General features: G+C 38.7%; 1 long non-coding RNA gene across 3 annotated transcripts; it reads right to left on the bottom strand.

Annotated features, from left to right (window-relative positions):
- Positions 1-104: 104 nt before the first annotated feature.
- Positions 105-19,742, bottom strand: LOC113225295. Of its 3 annotated transcripts, XR_003309956.2 has the most exons (4): positions 19,687-19,742; positions 19,452-19,599; positions 504-663; positions 105-219 (listed from the first exon to the last, which is right to left on the bottom strand). It is a non-coding gene; the product is annotated as an uncharacterized LOC113225295 (long non-coding RNA). The 3 variants fall into 3 exon arrangements; XR_003309954.1 differs by lacking the exon at positions 19,687-19,742 and having other exon boundaries at positions 19,452-19,648; XR_003309955.1 differs by lacking the exon at positions 19,687-19,742 and having other exon boundaries at positions 157-219; positions 474-663; positions 19,452-19,648.
- Between the last annotated feature and the right edge of the window lie 3,715 nt (positions 19,743-23,457).

The raw sequence follows: 23,457 nt of genomic DNA, 5'->3' as shown, positions 1-23,457 counted from the left end.
TAAAGCAATTTACAAATTCAATATTATTCCTATCAAATGACCTATGACACTCTTCACAGAACTAGAAAAAAAGTATTTTAGAATTCATATGGAACCAAAAAAGAGCCCAAACAGCCAAGGCAAACTTAATCAAAAAGAATAAAGCTGGAAGCATCACTTTACCTGACTTCAAAAAGTTGTCTTAATACAGGGGATCTTCATCAAACTGATGAAGGACATCTACAAGAAAATGACAAATATGCATATGAAAAGATGCTCAACATCATATATTCACAAGGAATTGCAAATGAAGAATAATGAGATACCACTATACATCTATTAGAGTAGCTAAAATCCAAAATGCTGACAATACCAAATGCTGGTGATGATGTGGAGCAACAGAACTCTTATCAATTGCTGATGGAATTGCAAAATGGTACAGCCACTTTGGAAGACAGTTTGACAGTTTCTTAGAAAACTGAAAATATTCTTACATTCCAGTACTTGTTCTCTTTGGTATTTACCCGAAGGAGTTGAAAACTTATGTCCACAAAAGAAGCCTTCAGACATGACTGTAGCATCTTTACTCATAACTGCCAACACTCGGAAGCAATTAAATGTCCTTCAGTAGGTGAGTGGATCAATAAGCTGTGTTATATCCAGACAATGGGATACTATTCAACCCTAGAAGAAATGAGACATTAAGTCATGAGAAGATATGGAGGAACCTTATTAAATGAAAGAAGCTAATCTGAAAAGGATACCTACTGTATAATCCTAAAATGACAAAAGTATAGAGAATAAAATCAGTGCTTGCCATGGGGTTATGAGAAGAAAAGGAGTTAATGGAGAACAGATCATTTTTAGGGCAATGAAACAACTCCGTATGATACTATAATGGCGGATAGTTGTCATTTTGCATTTGTCTAAATGTATTGAATGTAGGATACCAAGAGTGGACCCTAATATAAATTGCAGACTTTGGGTAGTAAAAATGTATCAGTATTGGACACATGTTCACTGATTGTAACAAAGGTACCCCTCTGGTGGGGGATGGTGATGATAAGGGAGGTAGTGCATGTGAGGGGTGAGGGGCATATAGAAACTGTAATTTCCATTCAGTTTTGCTGTAAATCTAAAACTGCTCTTAAAAAAGGATATTAAACAAAAAAGGTGTTATGGGATTTAAAAATAACAAGATTTATTTGCCATAAAACATGCAGGAAGACTAGAGCTTGTAAGCAGCCTTGTTAGTGAGATCAAAAGTGATTGCCCTGTGATAGGATTTTCTGGCTACTGCTAAAAGTAGACAGGAACTTGTATTAATTGAACTTCTTCTCTATGCCAGACTTTAATCACAGTTCTTTTTCATATCCCCTGATTCTTCCCAATAACTTCTCAAGGCTGGTATGCATACGTTGAAATATTTTATATCTCTAGCTGGGTTTTCTTTCTAGGCCATGGTCAAAAGAGCACCGTGGTCTGTTCGCCCTTGTTGGAAATGAAGTTTATATCCTCAAAGAGAATTGACTCTAGGGAAGTCTCAGAAGTGGCTTTGACCACTTTTTAAAAAGTTTGGTCTATAAGTAATTGCAGGACTTCTAAAGGGGCACTCTTACTCCACACAAATAAAAAGTGTTTGGGATTTTAGCCCTTTGTTGAACTTCTTAATGGAATGATATACTTATGGATTCAGGAGTCATGTCTGTGTTCTATTAGGCATGATAAGTGTAACTACGATGCTAACAATAATAGGAATCAACAAATTTGGATTTTTATTTCTTAAGCACCTACTATATGCCAACTTAAATTATCTTACTTAATTCTTCCAACAACCTTATGATTGAGTATGATTTTCAGTTTTGCAAATGAGGCAAAAAAGGGTTAGCTAAATTGCCCTACAATTTACAGTGATAATTTATGGAATTGGAATTAAAACTCAAAGTTGTTGGGAACAGGCCCCAAAATCTGGCCACAAACTGGCCTCGAAACTGGACATAAACAAAATCTCTGCAGCATTGTGACATGCTCGTGATGGCTTTGGTGCCCATGCTGGAAGGTTGTCAGTTTACCAGAATGAGGGCAAAGAACATCTGTCCCACCCAGGGAGGAAAGCTGCTTAAGGTGCTCTTAAACCACAAACAATAGCATGAGCAAGCTATGCTTTAGGGACATGTTCATGCTGCAGATAACTAGCCAGAGCCCATCCCTTTATTTCAGCCCATCCCTTTATTTCCCTTAAGGAATACTTTTAGCAAATCTTATGACTGGCTTGCTGTCAATAAATGTGTGGGTAAATCTCTGTTAGAGGCTCTCAGCTCTGAAGACTGTGAGACCCTTGATTTCCCATTCCACACTCTCTGTTTCTGTGTGTGTGTCTTTAATTCCTCTAGTGCTGCTAGGTTAGGGTCTCCCCAACCAAGCTGGTCTCGGCACAACGTTTTTTGACTGTATGTTCTATTATAAACGACACTGAAAATTGTGCTTGTGGTTTTATCTTTTAGTAGCGTCTGAGAGTGAGTCATGAGAAACAGTACTATGTATATGTGGATGGGTGTGCAGATAAGCTGAGATGTGCAGACAGGCAGATAAGCTGACTGCTTTTTTTCTTTCCTAAAAAGGAAATGAAGGTTTAAAAAATGCTCTGAAAGAACCAACAAGTATGGCAACACCTTTTTTGGAACTCCCATGGTATACATTCCTCTTTTTGTGTTGAGGATTGTTTTGTTTTACTTTAAGGGAGTCAAGCAACTAACTTGACTTGCTTCTCTTGATGCTTTTACCCTGGTATCAAAATGAAAAACATCATTTATCATAGTTCAAAACAACTTTAAAATGTATGAAGGTCAAGGAATGTGTGTGACTCACATTGTGCAAGAGCTAGTTAGTAGCAGAGCCTAGATTAAAAGTCAGGCCTCCTGACTCCCAGTCTACATCTCCACAGTGACTCCTGTGAATGTAGGAAATGATGCCCTTCTGTGTGGTTCAGGCAAAGCCTCCTAATCAGACCTGGGGAAGGGACGCCTAGCTGGACTGTATTCTAGAGCTGTTTATTTGACATCCTGATCTACATTCCCATGTTCCCAATTAGCATTAATTGAGGGAGAAAAAGGAAAAACCTGGAGCCTCCCCAAAGCTCCCTGCTGCACAACTCGTGGAGGGGGTGGTCTCTGCAGAGAAAAGGTTGATAATTACAGAAGTTGAGGCTGTGAATCATTGAGCTGGCACCAGCTCCTCCTGGGAACTGTTCCCTTGATTCTCCCCCGGCTCCCCCAGTTCAATTAAGCAGCTTGTTTGCCTTCTCATTAGTAAAACTTGTTAGCATTTTGTTCTATTCCCCTGAGTTGCTTAGGAGAAAAGTTTTGTGGGAAGATTTGCTTCATTGGATAGGTCTAGCTCTCATGCTCTCTATGAGATACTGAGGTACCCATGTCCTCCAAACAGGCCATGTGTAACAGTGGTAGTTCAGCAATGGGTCTAAGGCTCCATTGTTTGGACAAAGGGAAGAGGAAGCAAAAAGCTAGACTGGTAAGGATAGGGAAGTTCAATGCAACTGCCTCATATCCAACTGATGAGGAAATATTTAAGACATTTCCTTAATGTACACATTGCTCAAAGATTCCCAGGCACATTGCATATTGTTGGGCCTCTGAGCAGAGGTACCCATGCCTTCTGATCTCTCCTCTCCATGTACAGAATATGTGCAGACCCTCACATTGCTACAGCTTTTCAGAGCCCATCAAGCACTTTCATATTTCAGTAGTGCATCCCCACTTAGGCAAGCTCCTACTTCTTCAGCATGAGCTTACTCTGTTCCTGGCTTACTCAGAACAGAGACTGACTACATCAATAGGGGGATTTCTAACCCTTCTCGCTAAGATCAGGTGAAGTGACATTGAAAATTGCCCATTTTTTTTAGCCTGTTCAGACCAACCCTCAACAAGTTAATTTAATACCTATACGTTGACCACTGCCAACATTAGTAGAATACCAGTAAAACTATTGAGTGACCACTAAAGTGGCTATATAAATGTATAAAGGAAACTGAGACTCCGAAAGATTATGTATCTAGTCCAGGATCACAGAAAAAAAAAAATCACGAGTCTGGTGTTCATGCATAGGTGAGTGGTGTAGAAGGAGGACATTCTGGACAAAGAAATATAGAGAAAGTAGGGAGGTGGTTCAGTATTTAGTAATAGTCCAGAGTGGATAAAGAGGAAAGTATAGAGGGAGTATATAAATAAATGTAAGACCAATTAAAGATAATAGATTCAGAAAATGTTAAAACTTCATCATCACTCTGGTTTTACTTTCCCTGACCTGAGACACCTGGATCTATTAAAGCACCCATCCTTAGTCTCCTGAAATATCTAAGGTCTGAGTTACAGCAGAAACAAAAGACTCTTTAATATAATAAGGGTCTCAGAACCTGCCCCAATTTCCCCCATTCTCTGCCCCTCAGCATTAGAAAGAGTTTTTAAGTTATGCCATTATCCAGCCTTTGCTTCCTGGGTCTCAGCCTGTGTGCCTGAGGTCCTAGTGTTGCTGCCTCTTTCCTTGGGGGCACTAGACTGTATTTTCCTTTTCAGATTACACCCATGCCTATGCCTCCCACAGATAGGGAGGTCTCCGGGAACCATGGATGTTCTCTCTTCCTTCTCATTACTTCGACAATTGCTGCACAGCACTAGCAAGGAGCAGACTCAGTTTTGCAGTGAGATCAAAGACAACACCCTGGAAATAATCTGATCCCATATTTTTGAACAAACCAAAAAGCAGCACTAGAAAATTAATATATAAAGCAGGTAAATACTACACAGAAAACAAACTAAAATAGTATAAATGGGGAATTGAAGCTCTGACTATTTCCTGTGCCCTCTTTTCTCCCCTGGCTTTCCCAGCAGTTTCTCTTCTGAGATGATTTAGTTCAACCTTTTCACTCTTCTGATGAGTGAATTGAGGGCCAAGGAGGTAACATGACCTGCCAAAAGATGCACAGCTCATTAGTGTCTAAGGCAAACTAGACCTTTTCAGAGGCAGGTCACGGAGTTGAGTCTTGAATACCTTTTATAAAATTGCTTCTTAAAAATTATTATATATTTGATCAATAACCAATTTTTGCTTCTTATATTTCTGGTTTATGTCAGCAACTATAAGCTGTTTTCTGAATACCTTCATACTCTTTAAACCCTTTTCATACCTTTATAATCTTTAAATTTATTTCTTCATTCTAAGAGAGGATTATCCCAATTTTTACATAATGAATATAAAAATGTTACTGAACTTGCTCTAAGAAAATATAAATTCAACCCTAGATTCACTCCAGCAGACTGAGTGACTGTGGTAAGACTTTCTCAACCTCATTTTCCTTGTCTGCAGAATGAGAGGCTGGCAGTTGATGACTGCTTCCATTCCTTCCATCTTAGGGAGTTTTGATCCTATGATTACAACACTTCTTAAAGAAAGCAGGATCTGAACTAGGCCCATATGGGTAAGATCCAAATACCCAGAGCAGAGATGGGAAGGTGTTGGTCCAAATTCAAGTGTTGCCACTTTTTGGTTATGTAATTCTGGACAATTTTTTTTGTTTGTTTGTTTGTTTTTGTTTTTTGAGATAGCAGCTGGCTCCGTTGGCCAGGCTGGAGTGCAAGGGCACATCTCGGCTCACTGCAGCCTTGACCTTCTGGGCTCAAGCAATTCTTCTGTCTCAGCCTCCCAAGTAGCTGGAACTACAGGCACGTGCCACCACACTTGGCTAATTTTTAAATTCTTCATAAGGACAGGGTCTTGCTTTGTTGCCCAGGCTGTCTAGAGCTCGTAGACTTAAGCATCTGCCTGCCTCAGCCTCCCAAAGTACTGGGATTACAGGTGTGAGTCACTGCTCCCAGCCTGGGCAAAAAAAATTATCTCACTTTGACCATCTCTTTCCTTATATTTAAAAAGATTATGATCTCCACAGTTCTCTAAGGCTTAAAGGAAACAAAACATACCAAATGATTAACACTGGTCCTGACACTTAAGAGGTGCTCATGAATAATAGAAAGTCTTATAATTTCAGAGACAGGCTGTAGAGAAAAGAGATTTTAATGCCTGGCTCTTTGGGGTTCAATCATTATGTTTAGCATATTCTTTATTATTATTCTTTTTTTTGAGATGGAGTCTCACTCTGTCGCCCAGGCTGGAGTGCAGTGACGCCATCTCGGTTCACTGCAACCTCCGCTTCCCGGGTTCACGACATTCTCCTGCTTCAGCTTCCTGAGTAGCTGGGACTACAGGAGCTCGCCACCACGCCCGGCTAAATTTTTTTGTATTTTTAGTAGAGATGGGGTTTCACTGTGTTAGCCAGGGTGGTCTCGATTTCCTGACCTCGTGGTCCGCCCGCCTCAGCCTCCCAAAGTGATGGGATCACAGCCACAGATCACGGCGCCTGGCCTATGTTTACCACATTCTTAATGGCATGATATGAATAATGTACTTAAACCTTCCTTTTTCTTCAGTTTCTTCATCTGCAAAATGAGGGCATCAACAAGAGTTTCTCCAGACAATACTTGTGAGGGTTAAATAATTGTAAACATGTAAAGCATGTAAAATAGTAAACACTATCTACAAGATAGACAGTATTGGTTGAATTTTTTCACATCAGTTTCTACAATGGAAATTCATGCCTAGTTTTACAATACCTCACATTTTTTAATGTGGATCAGTAGAATTGGCAGTACTCCAAATCAGGCATTTACTTTGGACCCAGGTGGCCAAAGTGACCCTGGAGCATCCTTTGTATATTTCTGGGTCCTTGTGAAATTTACTCTAGGGCCCTAATATATAGCTTTTGGGACCCTATTTTTCTTCTTACCCTTTCTGTCTTCCTACATTGCAGTTATCTCAACCTGTTTTTATTGAGAGGTGGTTGTTAGCAAAATCACTGGCAATTGCTTGGCTCACACTAATTGACACTGTCAAGGTTGTATAGTGCAATGAGCCGGGGAAACTTACAATCTACATGGAGACCTAAGTAGTTGTATGACAACTCACGGCAACATATACTTCATGTTGCCTGGCATATTCATCCATTTATGAATGAATGAATGAATGAATGGACTCCTAAGGATTAAATGAGGTTGACAGAGATTAAGCACCCTTCCTGTGACAACACCAGGAGTCATCTTCCTTTCTTAGATTACTCCTGTGCTCCAGGCTTACCTCTCTTTTACTTCACAATCATTTATTCTCTGCAAACTTTTAGGGTTCCTTCTTCTAATCTTCCTTAGGGCAGAACTTCCCAATAAATATAGGTATCAGGTGTGCTAAGCACCTGATCTCTTTGCCTCTCATCCTTTGAATGACCAAGTGGATCTTGAGAAAATTATAGCCTTTGGTCAGTTTGCATTTGTCAACCAGCAGCCTTTCTGTTTACCTCAGTGTGTCATACAAATATTATTGCTTTAGTTTTTTTTTTTCTATGATGTTAAAAGAAGTGGGAAATCATCATCAATGTAATACATTAGGTTATGCTATAGATTAAATATTTATGTTCCTATAGCATTCATAGGTTGAAACCTAACCCCAAGGGGTTCTAGGAGATGAGGCCTTTGGAAGTTGATTAGGTCATGAGGGCAGAGCCCCTATGAATGAGATCAGTGCCATTTATAAGGATATTTTAGAGAGTTCCCTCTCTCCTTCTACCACATGCTGCTGTAACGAGGAGAAAGCCATCTTTGAACTGAGAAGCAGACTCTCAACAGACACGGAATCTGCTAATGTCTTGATCTTCTATTTTCAAGCCTCTAGAACTGTGAAAATAAATTTTTGTTGTTTATAAGTCACGCAATCTGTGGAAGCTTGTTATAGCAGCTCAAACTGTGTAAGACGAAGTCTAAGACCCTGTCTAAGGCCCAACTCTTTGGCCTTATCTTTTATGTTGACATCAGTTTTAACACTCTAGAAGGGTAGAAACTATATGCATATATGTGTGTGTGTATATATATATACACACACAGAGACATATATACACACAGACATATACATATAATATACATATATGTATACATACCCACATATTAAAATCACAAACTCTGCAGAAGCATCAAAGTTAAAGTTCTATCATCTAGGATGTTCATGTGGTTGATCATCCAAGTGAAGCCCAGATAATTTTAAGAATGAAATAGGGCATCGTTAACAGTTATTCTGGGTCAAGAAGCATTTAACTAAAACTCTCTTGAGCAAACCAGAATATATCACTGTATTGACATGCATTTTTAAAATTCATGTATTTGTTTCAATAGACAGTATCTCTGACTGGGCTCACACTTGTAATCTCACTCCTGTGAGTGAGTGACTCACACCTGTAATCTCAACACTTTGGGAAGCTGAGGTGGGAGGATTGCTTGAGCCCAGGAATTCAAGACCAGCCTGGGCAACATACTGAAACTCTGTCTCTATCAAAAACAAAACAAAACAAAATAAAAATTAACTGGGCATGGAGCACATGCCTGTAGTCGCAGGGAGGCTGAGATAGGAGGATGGTTTGAACCTAGGAGGAGGAGGTTGCAGGGAGCTGAGATCACGCCATTGCACTCCAGGCTGAGAGACAGACTCAGACCCTGTCTCAAAAAAAAAAAAAAAAAAAGACGATACATATACATTATTAGAAAATCAAAATAATCCATAAAAGGTATATATAGAAGAGTGTTTCTTTAACTTGTAGGCCGATTTGCTCCTTTCTACCCCTTGCCAGCTTCTATCTTCACAATGGGAAACAACTTTTAGTAATGTTTTTTACAGTCTTTCCATTTTTCTTTATGTAAAAACAAGCAAATATAAATATTCTTATATGCCCTCCGGAGCTCTTGCCATATCACTGAAGAAGGTGCTTCCTCATTTTGGTAAACATCTCTGTGCTTGTTTCACAAATGGGAGATTTAACAAATCTCCCTTGAAATGCTCTTGGGTCACTTCCAGTCTTCAGCTATTACAAAAAGCAGAACTACAGTGAACAACCCTGTGTATACATATCATTTCATATATGTGTGTATACATATCTGCAGGATAAATTCTTAGAAATATGATTACTGGGTCATAATACAAATAAATGTGTAGTTTACACAGGTTTTACTTTTTCACCCAACGTATGCTATTTTGTACTCCTACAAGCAATGCATAAAAGGGTCTGCTCCTTGCAGCTTCTCCAACAAAGTATGTTTTTGAATCTCTGGAACCTTGTCAATCTGAAAAGTCAGCAAAGTTGTTTAATTGTAATTTAAAGTTGCATTCATCTTATTATGAGTTAGATTGAATGTCTTTTCATATAAGTTCTCCTGCTGCTTTATAAATGCCTATCTTGGGGTCTGTTTCCCCCGTTCCAAATTAAGCATTTCAAGGAAAGGAACCCTGTGTTAGGCATCTCATATTTTCCCTAGTATGAGGGTGGGAAATAGAGTGTTCAATAAATGTATTTAATGAATAAATAACAGAATCACTGGTATTTCCTCTTCTCACACTTTTTTAGTTGTACTTTAAATCACCTTTTCTAACCTTCAAATCACATTTTTTCTTGGAAAATATTATTACATATGTCTGTCCATAATATAGAATATGTAGATGAAAAAATTTAAAATCACTTATAAAATTAAAGCAATTATTTACCTATTTCTTTTTAATCATTTCTCATAACATAGGCTTTTTCAAATATTAGCAATCGTATTATGAAATGTTGACACTTTTGAAATTCTCCTTGCTTCACCGAACATTATAACACTCTTAATTGTCTCTCTTGCTAAATCATGAATTTCTTGATAGAGGCAGAATGCCTCATTCGTTTCTCTAACTTCATGTCTAATACAGCATAAATGTTAAATGAGCACTTTACAGGAAGAAGATCTCGTGAGAAGAAATTAAACAATTTTCTTAGCTAAGCAAGGCCTATATTTGGAACACTCTCACTTTTATTTTATCTCTTCATGTTACTTTTAATTTACAAACCTCTCACTCCTCATTATATACAACGTAAAATTTTTAGCACATATTTCTGTGTTGATTTTGTTTTGTGTGTAATTTTTTTATAAACAGGCATTTGTATCACACTGATTGCTTTCTGAAGGTGAACACGCAGCCATCACTCATTTACTGCCAAGACAGGATGATACACTACAAAGCATAGGGGAAGTCTGTATCAGAATATGTCTTATAAAACCCATAAAAGCTGCAAATTAGGGGTGTTTTAGTATTTGAGATTATGAAAGATAAACTAATTTTGTCAAGTGGCAGCTGCAACCATTCATCCTGCAGAAAGGTCACATGTTTCTGATGAAGTGGAATCTCGGCTTAAGGCAGGAGAAGACTGAATGAGAACTTCTAATTACCCAAGCACCTGGATAGGTTTTTACTCAAGGAGACAGCCTTCCAATCTTGAGGTTACAGTATTTTCTAAAGTAAAACTCTCCAAACAAAATCTCATCTTTTCCTGCTGTTTAAGTAATTCCAGCCCTCTCGGGAAATTTTTCAGGTTGATATGAGGAGACTCAAGGGTTTCCTCTATATCGATGTGATCTGTGTGAAAATCTTTTACAGTGAATATTCTGATAGCCAATTTAATTTTGCTATTATCTTGTACGATTTTCTTTTTTGCCTCTGATTCCTAAATATCAAACCACATTTGTATCTACAAGTGATGCAAATGTATTCTTTTCCAGTGGATCAGGGCTTCAATCTGTTAGTTATATGGCCTCTACATCCATCCAGTACATGCTCATGTATTGTGTTCAGTTGAGGTCAGAGTCCATGTACTGACCATAAGACTTTTATGAAGATGATACCGATAGTGATGAAAAGGAAAGCGATGATGAAAACATAAACAAACATATGTAAATGCCACATAAAATAATGATATGGTGGTCGCATAAACAATGATAGCAATACTGGTGATGGTGATTTAGAACACTGCTCGGCACATAGAGAGCATTTGACAATGATTAAATCAATGAATAAATGATAGGGGAGATAGTGAGGGTAGTGGTCATGGTGATTGTTGTGGAGACGGCGATAGTCAAAGCAGAAGTGATGGCACTGCTGATCTTTCTCATATTGTGGTAGGGTTAACAATGGAAAAATACTTTTGCAGGGACATGGTCGGAGCTGGAGGCCATTATCCTCAGCAAATTAACGCAGGAACAGAAAACCAAGTACCTCATGTTCTCAATTATAAGTGGGAACTAAATGTTGAGAACACATGGACACATAGAGGAGAACAACACGCACTGGGGCCTATTGAAGGGTGGAGAGTGGGAAGAGGGAGAGGATCAGAAAAAGTAACTAATGGGTAGGAGGCTTAATACCTGGGTGATAAAATAATCTGTACAATGAACCCCTGTGACATAGGTTTACCTATGTAACAAATCTGCACATGTACTGCACATGTGTTAAACCTGCATATGTACCACACATGTATTAAAATGAAACTATTACACATTAGTAGAAAAATGAGGAACAAACAGATTATTTACGCCTTTCTGATCATTTCACTGATCTTACTAGAAGGGAGTAGAGATGAAGCTGATTGGGAAGTCTTTTCGCAAAGTAATTTTTAAGAAGATTAAACTCATTTTTAGAGTGATCAAGGTGTTGTTCTCCATGTATGCACAAGGATATATGAGTTGGATTCATTCTCTTTTTATAAATGCCTATGTGGGACTTGCAAAACTTCTAGTGGCCCAGAGGAGGCAATGCACCTGGGATTAAACTCTAAAGTCCACAGTGAAGGTTGCAGAATTGAGAAAAGTCATTTGAGACATAGAGCTGCTCTGCTGCACTTCCTTTTGCACAACTTCTTGCCCCAGAGAAGTCCTTATTGAAAGCTTTACACACTTAGCAACTCCAGGGAACATGTAGCAAGGAGCCCCTGGGAGGCCCGCATTTCCAGGAACATGAAATATAAATAGGGGAGTGTCTTGGGGTAGAAAGGATGCCGAGGAGAATGCTATAGTCCTAATGTCATCAAAACCATCAGGTAATGGGCAGGAGTGGTGCCAAAAAGATGAGAGTAGCCAAAGAAGACAGCTAGATGAAGGCTTTGAATGAGGCTTATTAGGGTATGGGAGGAAAACTCAAGTGACATAGGTGTTGATTCTCTTCAAAACCCATCACCATTTCCCAATTTAGGGAAACATACATTATCTGTGTCGTAAGAGTCTTGGGAAACAAATACTTTTTTTTTTTTGAAGAGGAAGCTGAGGTTAAGTAAAAAATTGCTCAACCTAATGTCTAGTGGCAACCAAATCGCTGACTTCAGAGTAGGGTTTTCCTATTATACCATAGGACTTCTGGCTTCTTGACTTCTTCTTGACTTCATGGTTTTCCTTTTTGAGAATTCCTAGCACACATCCTTCTGGGATGATTTTTTCACCCAGCACAGTGTATCCGCTGGGTGAATTATCATCAGGCACTACAGGCTTAGGATATTACAGTTTTTGGAGATTCTGCATTTCTTTTATTTTCCATTTTTTCTTCTTCTAGTTCTTACCAGGATAGGCTAAACACTTCAGAGGGGCTTCTTGAAAGAAGCTTCAACAGTCACTTTGGGGAGATGACTTTTCTTCCTTCTCCACAGTCCAATATTGTTGGTTATTTTCTCATTGGGAACTACCAAGGGATAGCAGTAGGAATTTTCTAGCTCTTCTGTTATTGGATGGTGGAGTAGGGGAGAAAATCACTGAGTCACTGGAGCACCATATTATAACATAGAAAGGGATTAAACTGGGATCAGGAGCCTTGGTTTCTAGTCCCAGCCCTGCTACTAACAGACTATGATATGGGACCAACCATTTCTGCTTTTGGGGCTTCAGTTCCTCTAGTGCAAAGTGAGGAACATTGATTAGATAATGTCTCAAGTTCCTTTTAAGTGCTCAGATTTTACAAATAGAGGAAGAAGCTTGGAGTAATTTATATTCTATCTTTGTCACTTGTTCCTAGGAATCATGGATCATGTCAATCATAACTGGACCCAGAGTTTTATCCTCGCTGGTTTCACTACCACTGGGACCCTACAGCCTCTTGCCTTCTTGGGGACCCTATGCATCTATCTCCTCACTCTTGCAGGAAACATTCTCATCATTGTCCTGGTACAGTTAGATTCTGGACTGTTCACCCCCATGTACTTCTTTATCAGTGTCCTCTCCTTTCTGGAGGTGTGGTATGTCAGCACCACAGTGCCCACGCTGCTGCATACCTTGCTCCATGGGTGTTCACCCATCTCATCAGCTGTATGCTTTATTCAGCTGTATGTCTTTCACTCCTTAGGGATGACTGAGTGCTACCTGTTGGGTGTCATGGCACTGGATCGCTACCTTGCCATCTGCTTCCCACTCCACTACCATGCACTCATGAGCAGACAGGTACAGTTACGACTAGCTGGGGCCACTTGGGTGGCTGGCTTCTCAGCTGCACTTGTGCCAGCCACCCTCACTGCCACTCTGCCCTTCTGCTTGAAAGAGGTGGCCCATTACTTTTGTGACTTGGCACCGCTAATGCGGTTGGCATGTGTGGACACAAGCTGGCATGCTAGGGCCCATGGCGCAGTGATTGGTGTGGCCACTGGTTGCAACTTTGTGCTCATTTTGGGACTCTATGGAGGTATCCTGAATGCTGTGCTGAAGCTACCCTCAGCTGCTAGTCGTGCCAAGGCCTTCTCTACCTGTTCCTCCCACATGACTATGGTGGCACTATTCTATGCTTCTGCCTTCACAGTCTATGTGGGCTCACCTGGGAGTCGATCCGAGGGCACAGACAAGCTTATTGCCTTGGTGTATGCCCTTGTTACCCCTTTCCTCAATCCTATCATCTACAGCCTTCGCAACAAGGAGGTGAAGGAGGCTTTAAGGAGAGTCATTGACAGGATCAGATTTATTTTAAGAGAACCTCAATGATCTAATTTGTCATAGCCCAGCTTGTTGGTGATTGTGAGAATCAGCTGGTTGGCTTGTCAATCACGTAGTCAGAGTCTAAGAAAATGTCAGTAAAGAAATGAAAAAGATCAGTAGTCAAACATGCTGCACACACCCGTGCCTGAATTGGTCAAAGTTGGAAGATATAAAGAGAAAGGGGTTATGGTCTCTGATTACCCCATTCTAATGGGAAAGAAATGCAACAAAGGGAGAAGAAATAGAGATGCAGAACAAGTGGTTAAGCTGTATTTATGGCTTAGAGAGACAGTGCAATATAGAAAGAAAGAAGACAAATTAAAGCTAGCAGTGGCAGGTTTAGTCAAGATTCCCGGAGAAAGGTTAACAAGGTGGAAAACTAGGTTAGCAAAAAGGATTCTAAAATTTTAGCTTGTATAAAGTTGCAGATGTAGATCAGCGAGCCATGAGCAGAATGCTTATCAATTTGTGGCATCCAGTGATTTTGGGTTATTATGTGACCAAATGTAGCTTGTTGGAGAAAAAACCTGAAGTTCTGATCACACTTCTTTTCTCTCCAACTCCTCTATTGCTTCCTCTGCTGAGCAGAGTCATCTCCCATTCCTTGATGGTGTCTGAACTAGGGGCCAAGTACCTGCTAGAGTGTGATCAGATAAATTAGTGAGAAAATAGGACTATATCTTGGCAGAGACTAAGTATGGCCTAATCTTGAATACTTTCCATTTTCCTCATTCTTACAGACCTTACTGCTTTATTTTATGTATGTCTGTATATGCCAGAAATAGTTACAGCTGCCTTCATGTTTTTAAAATTTTAATCTTTTTAATATCCCTCTGAAGAAGGAAGAACATCCCAATATTTATGTAATAAAATTATAAAGGTTATTGAACTTGTAGTAAGGAGAGACAGATTCAATCCTAAATCCACTTCAGCTGACTGAGTGACCCTCCTCAGCCTCATTCTCTCTGTTTGTAAAATGAAAGACTAGCAATGAATGAGTGTTCTCATTCCTCTCAGCTTAGGGAGTTTTGATTCTATGCTTATTGCACTTGTTTTGTTTTGTTTTGTTTTGTTTTGTTTTGTTTGTTTTTTAAGATGAAGTCTTGCTCTTATCCCCCAGGCTGGAGTGCAATGGTGTGATCTCAGCTCACTGCAACCTCTACCTCCCAGGTTCAAGCCATTCTTCTGCCTCAGCCTCCTGAGTAGCTGGGATTACAGGTGCCTATAGCACTTCTTAAGGAAAGCAGGACCTGAACTAGGTCCAGATGTGTAAGATCTGAATTTGCAGAGCAGAGATGGAAAGGTGTTGGTACAAATTCAGGTGTTGCCATTTTTGCCTCTATGATTCTGGGCAAAAAAACATAAGCTCTCTCTAATGCCAGATTTGCTTTCCTTTAAAAAAAAAACTACATCACAGTGTTCTAAAGTTAAATAACACATAGTAAGTATTTCATAAGCAAGTTAGTCTCAGCATCCCAGAATCAGGACAGTATAGTGGTGACAGCATGGACTTTGAAGCTTCTCTGCCTGTGTTCAAACGTCAGTTCTACCATTTATTTGCTGTGTGATCATATGCAATACACTTAAACTCCCTCCACCTCAGTTCCCTTACATGCAAAATGGGGACAATAAAAGAATGTTAAGCATATAAATATTAATCGTTGTTACTTCAAAGTTTTCCACATAATTGTCTTCAGTGGAAATTTATTTCTTTGATAATGCTTAGTTTTATACCTATCTCACATTGTTAGTACAATAGACTTGGTAACTCTCCAAATGAGGCATCTTCTTTTGACCTAAGGGTCCAAATTTATCTTTCCATAAACTGAGGAGTAGTTCCTGCTTTCAAGAAGTCTATGCTGTTTCCCCAAATACAAGGTGCAAAACTCTATTCTGCTGGCAGGCTGAGTCTACTACCTTTGGGCTCCTTTTCTTTCTCTCCTGCACCTCACTTCACTCAGACTGCTCTTTTTGCAGGAACTATTATGGACACAACAGAAACTCTTTTTTCCCTGTGGTGGCAGCACTAGAGGATGGCTCAAATTGAAATGGCTTAGATCACATTAATTAATAGGTCATTATAGTAATAATAATTACTAAAACTGTTATAACAATTATTATTAATTACTAATATCTGTGGGGTGCATACTGTGCAGTGAACATGGAGACTTACTGTCCTGTAGTGAAGACATAAGTAGTCATCTAACAACTCAAAGTGGCTTATATCTCACTACTAATTTGTACTACAATGCATGGTATCCACTCATATTTGAACAAATGAATGAATGAATAAACAAACTCTTAAGAATCAAATGGGTGTGATAGAGATTGAGTTCCCTTCCTGAAACTCCACCAGAAGGTATATTTTTTTAAGATCCATTTACAGCTGCAAACTCCCCTTGCCTTTCATTCTACACTCTATTCTACACTCTTCTTTTTTTCCTCTTGACACCTCCTTAGGTATTTCCTTTACAATATAAAGTTCAGGTCATATTTAGCACAGAGCTTCTCAACAGATATAAATAATAGATGTGGTGAGTTACTGAGTCCCTGCCCCTAACACACACACTATGAATGGTCAGATACGACCTAAGGGAATTGAAGTCCTTGGACTGGTTGCCTCATGCAGTAAGTGTTCACCTTAGTATGCCCTACAGATACCATCACTTTTATAAGCACTATGATATGAAAATAAAAGTTTGAGAAGTAGTGCCTTAGTGTGACATGTTGGGGTAAGTGTCCAAGATAAGGTCCAACTTGTGGCCACTTCTCCCATGGTGACAATTGGATATTGACTCTAGCAAGATAGACAGTAAGAAGCAGTCAGGTCTAAAAGGCAGCATAATCAGACCATTCACTTGGTACTAGCACCAAGGCTGACATTCTCTCTCATAGGACATTCAAACTCAAGTACATCAGAGAACAAAATGAAATGCTATCCATGTACCTGGGGAAGACAGATATAAACCACAGTTGTACTACGCAGACAAGGGCATGTGACCTTGATGTATCACTTCATTTACATAGTTGTTTTAAAAGTTTGTTTGCTTCAATAAATAATATCTCTAAAAGGTTCAAAAATTCATCTTATGTGTGAAGTTGACATTTTTTCTTATGTTTTTATATTTTTAAAAAATAATCAGGTGATTTGAGGATCTGTCTCCTCCCACTCTATATAATAATTATCTTAAGGGAAGCAACAGTGTTATATGCATCCCATTTTCTCCAGTTCCTAGAATAAAGTCTGGGGCATAAAAGCCATTTCAAAAATGTATTAAATAAATAGATAAATGAATTGTTGTGAATTCCCCTATTTCTCACATTATGTTAGTTGCATTTCATATCATTTTTTCCTAACATTTAAAGCACATTTTAAAAATAATGTATTACATATAAATGTAGGACATTAAATGTTTAGGTAAATAAAAATTTAAATTACTTATAATCCCATTACTTCAAAAATTATTTCTCTATTTATTTCTAAATTCTAATAAGCATATGCTATTTTTCCAAATAGTGGCAATGGTACTATGAAAATTTGAACATGTTGAATACTACTTTTTTCACTTAAGCTTTTAACAAATAATTTTAGATCTTATCTTTCTCCTCAAATAATGAATTGCTTGATGAAGGTATCAGTGTAACCACAGAACCAGTTCAATCTGGTTTAACTTTGTCAGTAACAAAATACAACAAAATAATGACTTGTTTTTTAGTTGCAATGGACCCTCAGGTTGCAAGTAACCCAAACATGCCCAGTTGAACCAAGTGTGCCAGATTTGTGACCCTAGAGCCAACCAGAACAAAAAGGTAAACCACATGCGGAACCTAAGTATTCAGACCAAAAGGAATGGTGATCAAATTAAAAAGGAAAGGATGACCTGTTGTGTTGCAGTACAGTCATAAAAGTCAAGGACCTGGCATAACTTCTTTTCAGGAACCAATCAGATAACGCTTTGTTGCATCTTTCTATCTCCCTCTTACTTGCTCTCTGCCTATAAAACCTGTCTCCAGACCTTAGTTCGGGGAGACAGATTTGAACATTGCCTCCTGCCTCCCTGCTAGTCAACCTTGAAATAAGGCTTTTCCTTTCTTAAAAGCTGGTGTCACAGTATTGACTTCGCAGCTCATGGGATGGTGAGCCCACTGCACAGTAATATCAGAACTTGTCATTTTCTCTCACTCTATTTCTGATACAGAATAAATGCCAAGTAAGCACTCTTTATTGACAAGTGGTAACATAAAATAGAAGAAACAATGCTCTTGACTAGGCCAGAACTAAACTTGGAAGCCTGGATCACTTAGTACACATATCTACACTAACTGATTCTAGATAATGTTTACAATTCTTATGCTCAGGTATTTGTCATGTTGATAGCCTTCTGAGGGATCATGCATGGGCATTATAATTTACTCAGTCAATACCAAGCCATACAAATATACAATTAGACAATACAAATGATGCAGAAAGTCTGTCTCAGAGTCTGGCTCACAAGAGGAAAAGAGGAATGTAGGAACACCAATGTGATGTGATATATGGAGGAATAAAAATGAGTATTAAAGTGGCCACTTTGAGTACAGCATAATTGTTCATTTGAAGGATTGGGATAGATGGCTAATCTACATATACCCATGAAATAAAAATAAAAACAAAAGGTCTACTGGTGCTTGAGACTGTGGGAGATGCAGTAATTTAGTGAAGGATAGTTTCAACTATCCATCTTTGAGAAAAGTTAGGTATTTCAGAGTAAGTGGGACATAAGCTAAATGCTGATTAAGGTTGAATGAGACCATCATACTGTCCAAATATTTGAGAGACTCTTCCAATCCCAAAGTCACATTAGTACCTGAGAAACAAATATCTTCCTTTCCTTTGGCTCAAAAACTTTCCACCTCCTACAGGAAAGCTTTTCTAATTTGATCTCAGAATACTTAGTGTTTGTCTTCCATTTAATATGATCTACTTGTTTATCTTTTTATGGTTACCTCCTTATCTTAAATTTAATATAGCAACTGCTTTCTTTCCACCTCTGATTCTGAAAAATAAAAGTACATTTGGGCCTATGAATGATTCAAATACTTTACCTCTGATAGATAAATGCTGTAATTCCATTATTTATCTGGACTCCATATCCATCAAAGTACATGCCCACAGAGAACACACAGCTGAGATAAGAGCTCAGATGTCAAAATTAGGATGTTTAATGAACATATTGAGGATATGGATATAAACAAAAGTAATAATGAAAAAGTAGATTAGTCTCATGAAGATGCCTGGGTAATAATAACAGTGGTGATAATGTAAGTAATGGTAACAATACTGGTGATGAGACTTAGACAAGTGTATTAGATATTCAACAATCAATGATTTGGAACAATGGCTAAAGATAGCTGACATGGCAAAGGGAGGGACAGTGGAGACAGTAACAAAGGTAGAGATGGTCGGCACAAAAGTGATAGTGGTGCCTGTGCTGACTGTGATAATATGGTGATGTGGTGAGGTTAGTAAGGATGGATGAGAAATCTCCTTGCAAAGAAAGCTTTTAAAAAGATGAAACTCACCTCTGGGGTGCTAAAGATGTTATTCTTCATGTATTCAAGTTGGATTGTCTCTGCTCATAAGAAGTTATGACGGGGAGGCCAAGGCAGATGGATCAAGAGGTCAGGAGAGGGAGATCATCCTGGCTCACACGGTGAAACCCCGTCTCTACTAAAAAACACAAAAAATTAGCTGTGTGGTGGCACATGCCTGTAGCCCCATCTACTTGGGAGGCTGAGGCAGGAGAATTGCTTGAACCTGGGAAGCAGAGATTGCAGTGAGCCAAGATCGTGCCACTGCACTCCAGCCTGGGCGACAGAGCAAGACTCTGTTTCAGAAAAACAGCAAAACAAAACAAAACAAAAAAATCTAGGAAGGACTTGCAGAACTTCTAGTATCCCAGAAGAGGAAGTGTCCTTGGGATTGGATTCTAGAGCCAGTGAGGGTTGCAGAAAAGCCATTTGAAAGAGAGTTGGGCTGCTTTACTTCTCTGTGTCCAACTTCTTACCCCAGAGCAGCACTTACAAAAAACATTACACACTTAGCAACTCCAGAGAACATATAGCAAGGAGCCCCTGGGAGGACGGCATTTCCAGGAACACGAAATATAAGTAGGGGAGTGTCTCGGGATAAAAAAAAAAAAAGATGGAGAGGAGGATGTTGCAAGTTCTAATGTCATCAAAACCATCAGGTAATGGGCAAGGGAGGTAAAGAAAAGATGAGAGTATCTGAAAAGGAGAACCAGGTAAAGGCTTTGATCTTTCCCAGATAAGGCCTAATAGAATATGGAAAGAAAACTCCCGGGATATTGATATAGACCACCCACCTCTACATCCATCCTAGAAACATTTTTCAATGGCTTTAGAATCCATAGACTAACAAGGTGGTGAGGGGCTTTATACAACATTTATTTAGAGAAGGGGAAGTTGAAGTAAAGAAAGGAGAAATGGTTAAGCCCAATGTTCATTTTGAGTTAGTGGCAAAACAAGTTGACACAGTCAATTTAGAAATAGAATGCTTTTTCTGTGGTGCTACAGCCCTTCTACACCAACAATATAAGGGGCCTTACCTTATCAATTCCTCTCTCTCCTCATTCCCTTTGAGAATTCCTGATGCCTGTCTCCCTTAGGAATCCTTCTTTAAAATGCACTTTGTCTGTTCATTGATTCTTCATGTAGCCCTGCAGTTCTGAGCTTTGAGAGATGGGACATTTCTTTAGGGACTAGATGGAAATTTTTCTGTTTCTCCTGTTTTCTGGCAGGGTGTGTGGGGAAAAAATTCTGGCACTTACAATTTTATTTTAAGGAGCCAACACACTCTCTCTTTCCCCACCCCTACCTTTTTCTCTTCTTCACATACATACACACACAGACGGATACACACACACACACACACACACACACACACACACACACACATCAGTATGTGCAGCAACATACTAATACCAAAAAAACAGACTTTTGTTTTTCATTTTGTTCTATGTATTTTTGTGGTGATGGGAGGTCATGAAAAGTGGTGGGAAGGAGTGCATGGATTGTTGAGAAGTGAATGAGCAAAACAAAAGAAAGTCTCACAGAAGTGTAGAAGTGTATTGTGACTTCTCCTCATGCCTCAGACTTTGGAATGCTAACTGGGCACCCAGTTGGTACTTCTCTGAAGGTTCTCTTAAGACCAGGTGTGGAACTGTAGGATCCTACTAGGAGATTCCCCGTCTGAGGATAACATGCCATAGCTTATTGAAGATACAAAAAGAAAACTTATTTTTGAAATACAAACTCTCTGGGCAACCTTTTAAAATTTCTTTTTAGTGATAGCGTGAGTTTTGGGTTTCCTGATTTTGAAAAATGATGTTGAAATGCTTTCTTTCCAAATGCAGGGATGACTTGGCATTTATTTTAGCTTATTTTAAGAGAAAAGGTATGTGTGGAGAACAATGTTGTGGAGTAGCATACAGAAGCAGTATCTCCTTCTCAATTTAGTAAATTTGACTAAGATCACAGAATGTTCTGGGACCCCCAACTATTAAATGTGGATACATTGTCCAATTTGAGGTTTTTCTATAATAATATACCCTCAGGTAAATTTTCCCTGAGTATCCAGCTCAGATATGGACTATATTCTCTTTTCTGACATTTGGTGGATCCTAAATAAAGGCAAACCCATTATAATATTGTCAAACCTTAAAAATTAATGCTGTGGAGAAAAACAACAGCAGCAAAATAGTAGAAATTAAATCCATGATTTTTTTTTCCTAGGTAAAAGCAACTTTTCCTTTGCGGGTAGATAGGTTCAAGGGGTGGGGTAAGCCAACATATAACTTTTGAAGACTTGCTTTGAGCAAACACCATTTGCACCTAGGTGAATTCCACCAGAAGTCACTGAGAATCATTGAACTTCTGATTTAGATGGTGCTTAAGAAGCCATCTGATCTAAACCCCTCTGTCTTTACAAAACATAAAACTGAGATCAAGAGGTAGGGAATAACTTAATTAATTAAGGTTACATGGCAGTTTAGAAAAAGACTGAGAATGGGATAGCACCAACGTTTTCTAACGCTTTCCAGTATACCTTTTGGCATTTTTTTTTTTTCATTTTATCTGAAGTAGTAAGCCTCTGGCACCAAGCACCACGCAGCAGATGTAGGTGGGAAATCAGATTCAATGGGTCATAGACTTCTTCTAGGTCCCTGACTATCTTCCCATAGAGTAACTCATACCTATAGAGAACATGGCTGGCCGTGGAGGTTCACAAGTCTTGTCCAGCCAGACTTTCTTCTCTGACTCCTGCAGTCTCAATTTTCCTTTCCAGAAGTAAGTTTCAGTTTCATACTTCACAAACCATCTCATGATCTCACTTAATTTCATGATCCTTGATTATACAAGGATCCCTGATTACACAAACATATGATTATAGGTGGACGGCCTTTGTCCATTTTCTCATTAAATCTCCCACAAAAGGTAAATAGATAAATGTCTTTTCAACATTAGTTAGTAGATAGATTCTAAGCTTAATCCAGAGGATTTAACTTTCATTTAACAGTCAAGAGGATCTAATTATGCTGACTGAGGCTTCATCCTCCTTACCATCCCTGACAACTGTGGATTTTTAAAACATATATGACCCCACAGGTCAGCCTACATATGACCTTTCACTTGAATGACCTTCTACTTAAACGTAGGATAGAGAAAGAAAATCCTTTTAAACCTGATTTATATGAGCTTGCAGAGTAATTATTGGGAAGGTATTTTTTTGTCTATGTTTATTAAGATCTAAAAGTAATGTCAATTTTTATAGGTATGTTAGTCATTTCTTTGGCTAATATGGTGAATAAACCATAAAATCTTTTTAAGCTTTCTCCCAACATTGATTAGGCGTGGGATAAATGGGGATCAAGTCACCTGGAATCTTCTCAGGTAAAAACTTTAGCAATAGAAAAATATTTTTATTTTAATGAGAATATATATCTCAGATCAACTAAATTAGATGAAAGAAATCAACTAATTAGATTGAAAGTGGAATCTAGTAATTGGTGTTTTAATAAACCTCAAGAAGTTATGCATGCAAGTTAAAGAACTTGGAGAACCACAGGTCTACTCCAATCGGTGAGATTGAAAGGAGGAACTGGGCATATGTAGCACAGTTCTTTCCTGCGCTGTTCTCCCAGGGAACCAGCCTGCCCGGTTTGTGAGTTCTGCTCTGCTTTCTGCCATTCAGTGGAAGGAAGTCTGTGGCTTTCCATGCTGCACAGTAATTACGTGAAAGCACCATAAGGAAAATTAATACACCCACTATCAGAGTAAGACATTTGAAATCTCTCCCCCGAGTAATAAAAACATCAGGCAAATAAATCATAAGTTTATATACAAATTATTTGTAGAATAATTAACAAGGCCCACCTACTGGAGGCATATGGAATAAAGATTGATTTCAAGCACAGTGGAATTAAGCAAAAGCTAGGCCATAAAACAAGTCTCAATACAGTTAATAGAATTAATAATATTAACATAATATAGACCTCTGCTTCTACTA

Source organism: Piliocolobus tephrosceles, chromosome 1, assembly GCF_002776525.5.
Source record: "Piliocolobus tephrosceles isolate RC106 chromosome 1, ASM277652v3, whole genome shotgun sequence".
In the NCBI taxonomy this organism is placed as follows: Eukaryota; Metazoa; Chordata; class Mammalia; order Primates; family Cercopithecidae; genus Piliocolobus; species Piliocolobus tephrosceles.
Note: the sequence above shows the minus strand (reverse complement) of the source record. Positions and strands in the feature narration are given on the sequence as shown.